The sequence below is a fragment of the Orycteropus afer genome, unplaced genomic scaffold, assembly GCF_000298275.1.
Source record: "Orycteropus afer afer isolate SDZICR_OR568_19922 unplaced genomic scaffold, OryAfe1.0 scaffold00142, whole genome shotgun sequence".
NCBI lineage: Eukaryota > Metazoa > Chordata > Mammalia > Tubulidentata > Orycteropodidae > Orycteropus > Orycteropus afer.
Window position 1 is genome coordinate 6,184,530 of NW_006921729.1, and position 11,094 is coordinate 6,195,623.

General features: G+C 39.3%; 1 protein-coding gene across 1 annotated transcript in view; it reads left to right on the forward strand.

Annotated features, from left to right (window-relative positions):
• LOC103201111 (myosin VIIA and Rab interacting protein) overlaps nt 1–11,094 on the forward strand; it is a 604,027-nt gene that overhangs the window by 486,799 nt on the left and 106,134 nt on the right. The gene's annotated exons all lie outside the window — the stretch shown is intronic.

Below are 11,094 nucleotides of genomic sequence, written 5' to 3' on the forward strand. Positions count from 1 at the left end.
CTGAGCACCAACGTTTAAAAGCCACTGACTTAAGGTTAAAGGTGTGAGGTCCAGAGTCAGCCTGCCTGGGTTCAAGTCCAACTGTGTGACCTTGGGCTAGGCATCTTTTGAGGTGTCCATTTCCTTGTCTTTATTTCCTGCAAAATGGAGATAATATTAGAATTCACCTCAAAAAAATGGTTGTGACAATTGAATGAGATAATGTTTATAATGAGCTAAGCTCTATCCTAGACACAGCCTGAGGGCTCAGTAAATGTTTTTTTAATATGATCATTCAGGTGCAGTATATTGACATAGTGGTTCTGCCCACCTGAGATCAGGAACCCTCTTTGAGAACATGATTAAAGTTATGGACTCTCTCCCTAAAATAATGTACCTGTAAATACATACTCACATTTGCTTAGTCTCATGTCAAAAGAGACACATATTTTCTGGGACATTTAAATGATATCATGGAAACAGTGGATTGCAATATTTTAAACTGAGAGTCATAAGGAAAATCTAGTTATGTTGCTGTTGCCATTGCCTTCTTTAGGCACATAATCATTTATTGAATTTCCATCAACTTTGCCATTTTAAGTTTGAGTGTCATTGCATCTTCCATAGTACCCAATTTGGGTTCTGCCAAAAGCAGACCTTGAGTTAAGGATTTGGATGCAGGTAGTTTATGTGGAAAGGAGCTCTGGTGGTGTAGATGCCTCAGGCATTTGACTGCTAACCAGAAGGCTGGTGGTTCAAACCATCACTCCATGGAAGGAAGAGGGGACAATCTACTAACGTAAAGGTTTACTGGCTTGGAAACCCAAAGGGGGTCATTATGAATCGGAATCGACTCGATGGCAGTGAGTTTGGTTTTGAGTTTTGTTTCAGTTCGTGTGGAAGAAGCCCTGGTAGTGTAGTGGGTAAGTGCTCAGCCGCTAACTGAAAGGTCAGTGATTCAAACCCACACCAGCAGCTCTGTGGGAGATAAGACTTGGCAATCTGCTCCTGTAAAGATTATAGTCTAGGGAGCCCTATGGAGCAGTTCTACTCTCATATAGTGTTCTGGTTACCTAGTGCCACTCTGACAGGAATATACCACAAATGGGATGGCCATAACAAACAGGAGTTTATTCTCTCACAGTTTGGAGGCTTTAAATCCAAGTTCAAAGTGCTAGGCTCTAGGGGCTGAGTGAAAGCCCCTCGACCTTGGGCTTCAGCTCTGCCTCCAGCTCCTGGCCCACTGAAGCTGGAGGCGTTTCTTCACTCAGACAGCTGCTGGTTGCTGAGGCTGAGAAGCCCAAGGTTGACAAGTTAAAAAGCCATAGTCCAGATATTACCAAATCACATGGCAGGCCATTAATTCAAGTCCATTGTTAAGTCCCAAGGTTGGCAGAGCATGGCAGGCTGCTGAACAATGACACAGCTACATACAGGGTTCAAGGTGCCATAAGCTAGAGAACATTCCTGAAGCTGCTGCTTATATACGGGAAGCAGACAACATCCCCAGAGCAGCTACTCAGCTCCTTGTGGTAGATCCCACCATGGAGTTGATTGCCAGTTTCATCATGAGGATTAACTACTACCAGCTGCCCAGCCACTCAACCAGGCCAAGCCACACACCAACATAAGCACCACATATAGGGTCTTTATGAATTGCAATTGATTTGACAGCATACAGTAGTTTATGGGGGGGAGGTGAGAGGGCAGTGGTGGTTGAGTGGTAGAATTCCTGCTTTCTATGCAGGATGTCTGGGTTCAGTTCTCAGCCAGTGCACGTCAATCACAGCCACCACTCATCCGTCAGTGAAGGCTTGCCTGTTGCTACGATGCTGAACAGGTTTCAGTGGAGCTTCTAGACTAAGGCAGACTAGAAAGAAAGGTCTAGCAATCTACTTCTGAAAAATCAGCCAATGCAAACCCCATGGGTCACAACAGTCCAGTCTTATCACGTGTAGGTTCATTGTGAGTTGTGGCCAACTCAACAGCAGCTGACAGCTGTTTACATGGGCGGCGATCCCAGGAAGTTGGCTGATACAAAGAGGCAAGAAAGGCTGATTGAGATTTGCTACATGCAACTGGGTCTCAATCCCACTGAGGACCCTTAGTATTCTCCTGCAGAGCACAAGGAGCCTAGAGCATGTATCCACAGACACCATCTCCCATTTATGGAAGGTTTGCTCCCATCCAGAATGAGCATTAACTCCATACCCAGCCGGGTTTGCATGGATGGAGCCTGAGAAATCCCTCAGATGGAGAAGAAGAAAGAGACCCAGGTTTGAGGTGGGAAGGTACCAGTGAGCCAGAGGCTGCACTGTTGCAGGGGAACCAGGTAGGTCCAGGGCATACAACCTGGGACATCATCAGTATCTACTACAATAACCTTCTCTGAGTGTATCAGCCAAATCCCTGATCTGGGCACCCATTGAATAGCTGTGGACTCAGAGCTTCTTAGGACATGGAATTCGGCATCATTCCAGCCTGACCTGCTAATGTATTGCCTAGAATAAGTCCTTTATTTGGTCTAAACACTCATTTTTCTCATCTGTAAAACCTAGGTTATTTAAAAATCTACCTGTGATAGAGTTGCCATCATGGAGTAAAAATATAAAGTTCTGTTCAATTGTGAATCACTATTATCTAGCTCAAATGGAGACCATGGTCCAGTTTCTCTAGGTGGCTTGCCTCAAGGAATATTCTACAGGGCTGTCAGCATGATTCCCTTGTAGGTACAGAATGTCGTGTCTCCACCATGACTGGGTTCCTGAAGTTTCCTATTTGTGCTGAAGTGGCTTGAAAGTTGTTTTCTGTTTTTACTCTTGGTGAGGCATTGGTAGGGAGGAGGCATGAGCCAACAGAAAGGCAATGGACTCAGCATTGCCTCTGCCTCCCTGAGAGTGGCTCTGAGCAAGTGGCAGTGTCCTCTCCTCCCCATTAGAGGGAGGTAGTGTTGCACTTCAGAGACATCAAACCCAGATGTCTCTTATGTAATTTACTAAAGTAGCTAGTTCTAAATAGCCTTGGTGACATGGTGGTTGAAGCACTCAGTTTCTGGCCAAAAGGTCAATAGTTTGAACCCCTCAGCTGTGCTGTGGGAGAAAGATGTGACAGTCTGCTTCCATAAAGACTAACAGCCTTGGAAACCCTCTGTCATACAGGGTCACTATTAATTGGAATCAACTTGACAGTTGTTTTTTAAAGGAGTTGTTTTTAAAAATAAGTAAGTGAAAAGCAGTTTAATTAGTTCTTGATTATATAAATTAATGTTGTTGTTGTTGTTGTTATTTGCCGTCAAGTCGGCCCCGACTCATAGCGACCCCTCCTTGGGTTTCCGAGGCAGTATCACTACGGAAGTAGGATTGCCCAACCTTCCTTCCAAGGAGTGGCTGGTGGGTTTGAACCGCCAGCCTTCTGGTTAGCAGTCAAGTGCCTTAGGCACTATGCTACCAGAGCTCCCATATAAATTAATATATTGTAAAAAAAAAAAAAAAAATTTATAAAACTTACAGTACAGTCCACCTTGATCTAATGCTTTGTCCCTTTCATCTCCACCAAAATGATGAGTTGTATTTGGCGTGAATCCATCCAGAGCTTTGCACATTCATATATGTATAGTATATTTAGATGCTATAAATTACATTTTAGTTCTATAAATGTTTTGCCATATTGTCAACCCTCTAGGTTTTTGCCAGTTTTATCTGAGGAAACGTAAATTTTTTATTGTCCTTGTTAATGTTTTTATATTCCTACTGAGGCTAAGGAGCCCGGGTAGCATGGTGGTTAAGCGCTCTGCTGCTAACAAAAAGGTCAGAGGTTCAAACCTATCAGCTACTCCACAGAAGTCACCATGAGTAGGAATCAATTAGATGACAACAGGTTTGGTTTTGGGGGATTTTTTAATTTTGTTTTGTTTATTGAGGCTAAGTGTTATTTTCTGTGCTTAAGGATATTTGCATATTTTTTTCTTTGAAAGGTACATTCTTTGAAAGGTATATCTTTCGTCGATTATTTTATAGGACTACATGTTTGATTTTTTCCTCACTGGTTTTCAGAAATAAGCATAATTTTTAACTATATTACTGATTTTAATTATTTGGTGATTATTGTTAGGTGCCTTCTGGTCAGTTCTGGCTCAGTAGCGACCTTATGTACAAGAGCACTACTCAGTTCTGCACCATCCTCACAGTTCTTGCTATGCTTAACCCCATCGTTACAACCACTGTGCCGATCTATCTCATTTATAGTCTTCCTCTTTTTCACTCACCTTCTACTTAACCAAGCACAATGCCCTTCTCCAGGGTCCAGTACTCTCCTGACAGCATGACAAAAGTACGAAAGGCAAAGTCTCACCATCCTTGCTTCTCAGGAACATTCTGGCTGTACTTTATCCAAGACAGGTTTGCTTGTTAGCTCTGACAGTCCACGGTGCATTCAGGATTCTTTGTCAACACCATTATTCAAATGCATTAATTCCTCTTCAGTCTTCCTTACTCATTGTCCAGCTTTTGCATGGATATGAGGCAATTAAAAATACCATTGCTTGGGTCAGGTGCACCTTAGTCTTCAAAGTGACATCTTTGCTCTTCAAAGCGATATCTTTGGTAGTTAAACATTGAAAATATTCTCTGTCCCCTGGACTTTATTTAAGTAAATAATATTTACATACAAAAACATTTTAATGAATAATTTATCAATTATTTTATTAATAATTATAAATTAGTTTATTATTTTTTATTTTGTAACTTGATTAGGAAGGCTTTTAAATACCTGAGATTAAGAGAGTATTTTCCTAATTCTTTGTAGTTTTTGTATTTTACATTTATCCTTTAATCCATAAGTACTTTACTTTTTGGATGATATGAGGTAAATTTTAACATTACTTTTTCAAATTAGGCATTTATCCCAAAATCATTATTTAATAATTCATACTTTATCTGATGACCAAGTAGTTCTGGTGGCATAGTGCCTAAGGTATTTGACTGCTAACCAGCAAGTTGGCGGTTCAAACCCACCAGCCACTCTGTGGAAGGAAGACTGGGCAATCTACTTACGTAAAGATTTACCACCTTGGAAACCCAAAGGGGTTTGTTAGGAGTCGTAATCAACTTGATGGCAGTGATTTTTTTTTTTTTTTTTTTTTTAATCTGATAACCTTAAATGCTCTCTTTATTACATATTACCATTATATTTGCAGAAGCCATTTTCTTGTTTACTGTTTCATTTCATAGATCTAGCTGTCTAGGTCTAATACAAATACTCTTTAAAAAAAAAAAAAAAAAAACGTTGCCATCAAGTGAATTCCAATTCATAGTAACCCTATAGGACAGAGTAGAAGTACTCCATAAGGTTTCCAAGGCTGTACGTCTTCATGGAAAGATGCCATATCTTTCTCCCACAAAGTGGCTAGTGGTTTCCAACCACCAACTTTTGAGTAACAGTGAGTGCTTAACCACTGCACCACCAATATATTTTTATATCTGGTAGATTATCTTCCCTTCATTGCTATTGCTTTTGTTGGTGATAATGTTACATAAAAACTGCAAAAGCTGCAATCTATGTAAGGAAAAACCCATCAAAGAAGGAAAACTCAAATACTGTGTTATCCATTAAAATGAGTGATAGTAAAGTGGTAAGACTGCACTCTGTCGAAGGAAGAAAACTTGTGGGGCCTGGAAAAACAAGGCAGTCTATTGAGTTCCACCTCTCACAGGTATCACTGTATTTTCTTGAAGTGTCTTGGTTTTGTTCAATTCTATCCTCACTAAAATGAGTTTTAAACTCTGCTCTTCAAGTTGAGAAAAAAAATCTTTTGAAGTTTTGGTTGGAATTGTGTTGAATGTATATATTAATTTGGGAGTGATGGATAGATAGCTTTATTAAAGAATATGGTACTTGTCTCCATTTACTTTCATTAAGATTTTCTAGTTTTCATCAAAGCGCTTACACTTTCTTTGTTAAGTATTTTTTGTTAAGTATGCTACACTTTTTGTTGATGTTATGAATGAGATCTTTCAAGTGTATTACATGTAATTGGTTTTTGCTGGTGTACAGAACACTATTGATGTTAGGTTGGTATCTTTTAACTTCCTATCCTCATGGATTCTCTTATTCATTCTAATAGTCTTTAAAATAATAGCAGATTATTTTCTTGGCTATTCCAAAAGGATGATCATACTGTCTACAGTAATGACATCTTTATCTTCCCTGTTATTTATATTTACTTCTTCTCCTCATCTTACTGAATTGGTGACACCCTGAAGTACATTGTGAAATAGTAGTGATGACTGGGATTGTCTGTCTCACTTGGTCCTTAGTGACTTGATTCCAGTATTTTTCCACTAAGCAGGATGCTTCCTCTAAGTTTAGTAGGCATCATCGAAATAAGAAAGCATCTATCTCTAGCTTCATAGAGAATTTAAATCAGGAATGTGAGTTTCATTTTAACAATTGCTTTTTGGCATCTATCAAGATTATCAGTTTTTCATCGTCAATCAGTTAATGAGGTAAACCACATTTATAAATTTCCTTATCTCATCTTTTTACTTGTTGCATAGATTTTACTTGATTGTGATTCTTTTGTAGAAAAAAATTTGATTCATTTGTTGGTTTTCATTTTCATACTCTTTTTCAGTTTGCTATCAGCTTACACTAATGACTTGGCAAGGATTCTCTGGTTTTGTACTGCTTTCTAGAGCACTGCAGTGTAGTAAATTACTTTGTGTGGCTTTTCTACCCATAAGTCTTTGTAAACTCCAAGGTGGGATTTGCTATGAGCAACTGAGGAGCTCCTGATTGCTGAAGGTGTCCACCTGGAGTATTTCTGTTGGGAGTGGCACAAAACAATGTTCTGGGAGGTGTCCACTCTCTCTGAGGTACTTAGAGTTCTGATGCTATAATTGGCTAGTTTGGCCACTCTGCCAGGCTCAAAAGGAGGCTTCCTAGAGGCAGAACTCTCTCTGACTGCTGGTTGAGGAAGACATGCTGTGGACCCCGGAAAGAGACACGTGCTGCTGAAAGAGACGCAAGAGACACACATTGCTGAGTGAGATACCAAGGGACCAGCACTGTTGGGAAAGAGACTGTGAGAGACTGTTGGCTGAGGGATGGTGGGCTGGAAGAGAGACTGAGCATTTTTCCTGAACTCAAATTGTAGCCTGGTGCTTCCCTAATAAACCTCATAATCTGTGAGTTCTGTGTGGCCACTGCAGTGAATTATCGAACCCAGGAGAGAGGTGGTGGGTGCTCTGGGAGGAACGGTTTGAGAAAGGGCTGGAGGGAGGCAGCATGACTGGCCTGGCAGGAATAGGCCTTGGGTTACTGCTGGTAATCCTGCCTTCCTCTTGTGGGATTAGAGGAGGTCAGAATGTGGGGCCTCCTTGCCGTTTTTGTAAGCACTTTATATGACATAATACTTTCTGTAAAGATGGAAGAATAAACCTATAGAACTATCCAGGCATGGTGCCTCTTTATAGGGACAGATCTTTGATTTTCTTAAATGTTTTTTTTTTTTTTTACTTGATTATTTAACTATTTCAATTTTCTAATTCTTCGTGAATCTACTTAGATAACTTGTAGAAAGTCAGCAATTTCTTCTAGGTTTTCAGATTTATTGGCATAAAATTGCACCTAATATTCTCACCATTTTGGGTTTTTTTTTTTTTATTACTATTTTTTAAATTTGCTCTGTGCTATAGTTAGGAAGGTCTCTGAGTGGTGTAAACAGTTTGCACTTGACTCCTAACCTAAAGGTTGTGGTTCAGACCCACTCAGCTATGCTACAGAAGAAAAGCCTGGCCATCTGTTTCCATAAAGATTACAGCAGACTTCCAGTAAAATGGTAGAATAGGCAGACAAGCTACACAGACCTTCTTCAACAAAGAAAAGAGAAAACAATTGACAGATTCAGAAGATAATCCTGGAGCCCTGAGCTTTGAAAGGAAGTATACAGAAGTGGATTAGGCAACAACTAATGGAAAAACTTGAATGAAAACAGTGAGTACAGAGACGGAGCTGCAGACTTTCAGCTGCTTTAATGACACCAACAGCCTGAATATTTCCAACTGATGTTAGGACCTGAGAATTGACCTAAAGATCAGCACTGGTCACCAAGGGCTACAGGGATGACTACTCTGGTGGCCAATGACTCAGAAGGGAAACAGCAAGGAGGGAGACAATCTGAGCTGTGGACTTTCACATATCTGGTAGGCACAGCCATTTTGAATGTTTACAACTGGCAGCCATTTTGGATTTTAAAGTGACAGCATTCTCATTTGGATTCCAGGGAACTAAATATAGGCTCCATTTGTCAAGGACAGCAGGGACATATAGGAGGCTGACAACAGGAAGGGAGAAAGGTGGTGAGTGTATAAGTGCTGCCAACTAGCGGACAGAGGAACACAGTACCCCCTTACTTAGATAACATCCAAACAAAAAAAGAAAATGAAAGTCTTGGAGAAGTCACTCCAACACACAATCACCAATTTAATATAATACAGCAAAGTCACAATGTCTCACAGACAACAGCATCACAGTCCACACAAAGCAAGGTAAAGCAGGAGAAGCAAGAGACCAGGATACAGACTCAGAACACATCCCTGAGGAAGAAGCAGCATTAGAACTCCCTGAAAAGGAATTCAAAAGAATTATATTTAGATCCCATCAACAGACTGACAAAAGTGAGAAAAACACAGAGAAAACCTTAGAACAATTTTGATATACAATCCAAGAACAAAATGACAAAGTAAATGAAAAATTAGAAATGATACAAAATCTACACACAGAAATCCAGGAGATTAATACTAAATTTTCAGAAATAGGTAACACATTGAACAGGCAAAGGAGTAGAATTGAATCAATGGAAGACAGAATTAGTGAGATTGAAGGAAGACAAATTCTTCAGTACTTCTTTGGAAGGGATCAGTAAGAAAAAAACATAAAAACAAAATGAAGAAACCCTAAGGTTCATGTGGGATACCATAAAAAGGAATAACCTGTGTGTAATTAGAATTCCAGAACAGGAAGGGGGAAAATAAAACCACTGAGAAAATTGTCAAAGATTTTTTGGAAGAGAATTTCCCTGATATGGTGAAAGATGAGAATATATCCGTTCACGAAGCCCATCAAACCTCAAACAGGAAGGACCCCAAAAGAAAATCACCAAGACACATCATCATCAAACTCACCAAAACCAAAGACAAAGAATCCTGAAAGCAGCACAGGAAAAATGAAAAGTTACCTACAAGAGGAACTCAATAAGACTAAGCTTGGATTTCTCGACAGAAACCACACAGGCAAGAAGATAATGGGAGAGATTATATAAACCCCTGAAAGAAAAAAAATTTCCAGCCAAGAATTATATACCCAGCAAAACTGTCCCTCAAATAGAAGATTTCCAAATAAGCAGAAATTAAGGTAATTTGTTAAAACCAGACCAACCATACAAGAGATGCTAAAGAGAGTTATTTGGACAGAGAACCAACAATAGCAAACAACAACTGACCATTAAAACACATGATGACATAACCAAGAAACTAACCCAGTTATGGAAGTATCCAAAGTAAATAAGCCTGCAAGATTGTAAACAGTGAACCAGAGACATCAATTGACAAATGAGGACAATTACAAACCAAAAAGAGGGAAAAAATCGTGTAGTTACAGAACTTCTAAATGGTAGGGAAGTCAAAACAGCTGCAAGATAGAATGGACTGTTATAAAGTTGGGAAGAAAATTATAAATTACAGGGTAACCTCAAAGAAAAATGATAAGCCTTCACATCAAGAGGGAGCTCTGGTAGCATAGTGCCCAAAGCACTTGACTGCTAACCAGAAGACTGGCAGTTCAAACCCACCAACCACTCCTCGGAAGGAAGATGAGGCAATCTACTCCCATAGTGATACTGCCTCAGAAACCCAAGGAGAGGTCACTATGAGTCAGGTCCGACTCAACGGCACATAACAACAACAACAGCAACAACACACATCAAAATAAAAAGAGGACCAACACAAATATTTAGCAAATAATAAAACAATAGCAATGAAGGAAGTGATAACATGATTCATAAACAAAATGAGCTCAGAACAGAAAATTATGTGGAACAAAGAAATCAGCAACACCACGCAAAAGTGCATAACAAAATGACAGAATAAATTCATGCTTGTTGATAATTACACAGAATTTCAATGGATTAAATGCACCACTCAAGAGATGGAAAGTTGCAGATTGGATAAGAAAACACAACCCACCAATATGTTGTATACAAGAGACACACCTTTGAGACAAAGACAAATATAGACTAAAAATCAAAGGTTGAAAAAAGATGTGTCAAGCAAATGGCAACCAAAAAAGAGGAGGAGTGGCAATATTAATTTCTGATAAAATTGACTTTAAGACAAAAACCACCCTAAGAGACAAGAAAGGACATTATATAATGATTAAAGGATCAATTGAACAAGATAGAACCATAGTAAATACCTATGGACCTAATGGAAGAGCCCCAAAATACATAAACCAGACTCTAAGAGAACTGAAAAGACAAACAGATGACTTCACAGTCATAGTAGGAGACTTTAATACACAAGTTTCCATCACAGATAGAATAACTGGAAAGAAAATAAGCAAAAACACAGAAGAACTAAATAATTCAATCCATCAACTTGAGCTTAAAGACATCTATAGAGCACTTCATCCAACAACAGCACAATATACATTCTTTTCCAGTACACATGGAACATTCTCCAGGATAGACCATATGTTAGACCACAAAGCAAGCCTCAGTAAATTGAAATACTGCAATGCTATAAGATTAGAAATCAACACTAGGAAGATCAATGAAAAAATAGCAAGCACATGGAAACTGAATAACATCCTCCTTGAAAATGGTTGGGTAATAGAAGAAATAAAAAATGAACTTAAAAAATTCCTTGAATTGTGCTGTTTATGCAGCTCAGGGGGCAGGAGTGCATGGAGGGATGGACACAGGGAAGAAGTAACTACCGGGAGGAAGTAGTCAATGTCATGAGACAAAGTGCATGTGAACTGCTGTATGGAAAGTGAATTCACTCCGTAAATTTTCACCCAAATCACAATTAAAAAAAAAAAAAATTCCTTGTATCAAAC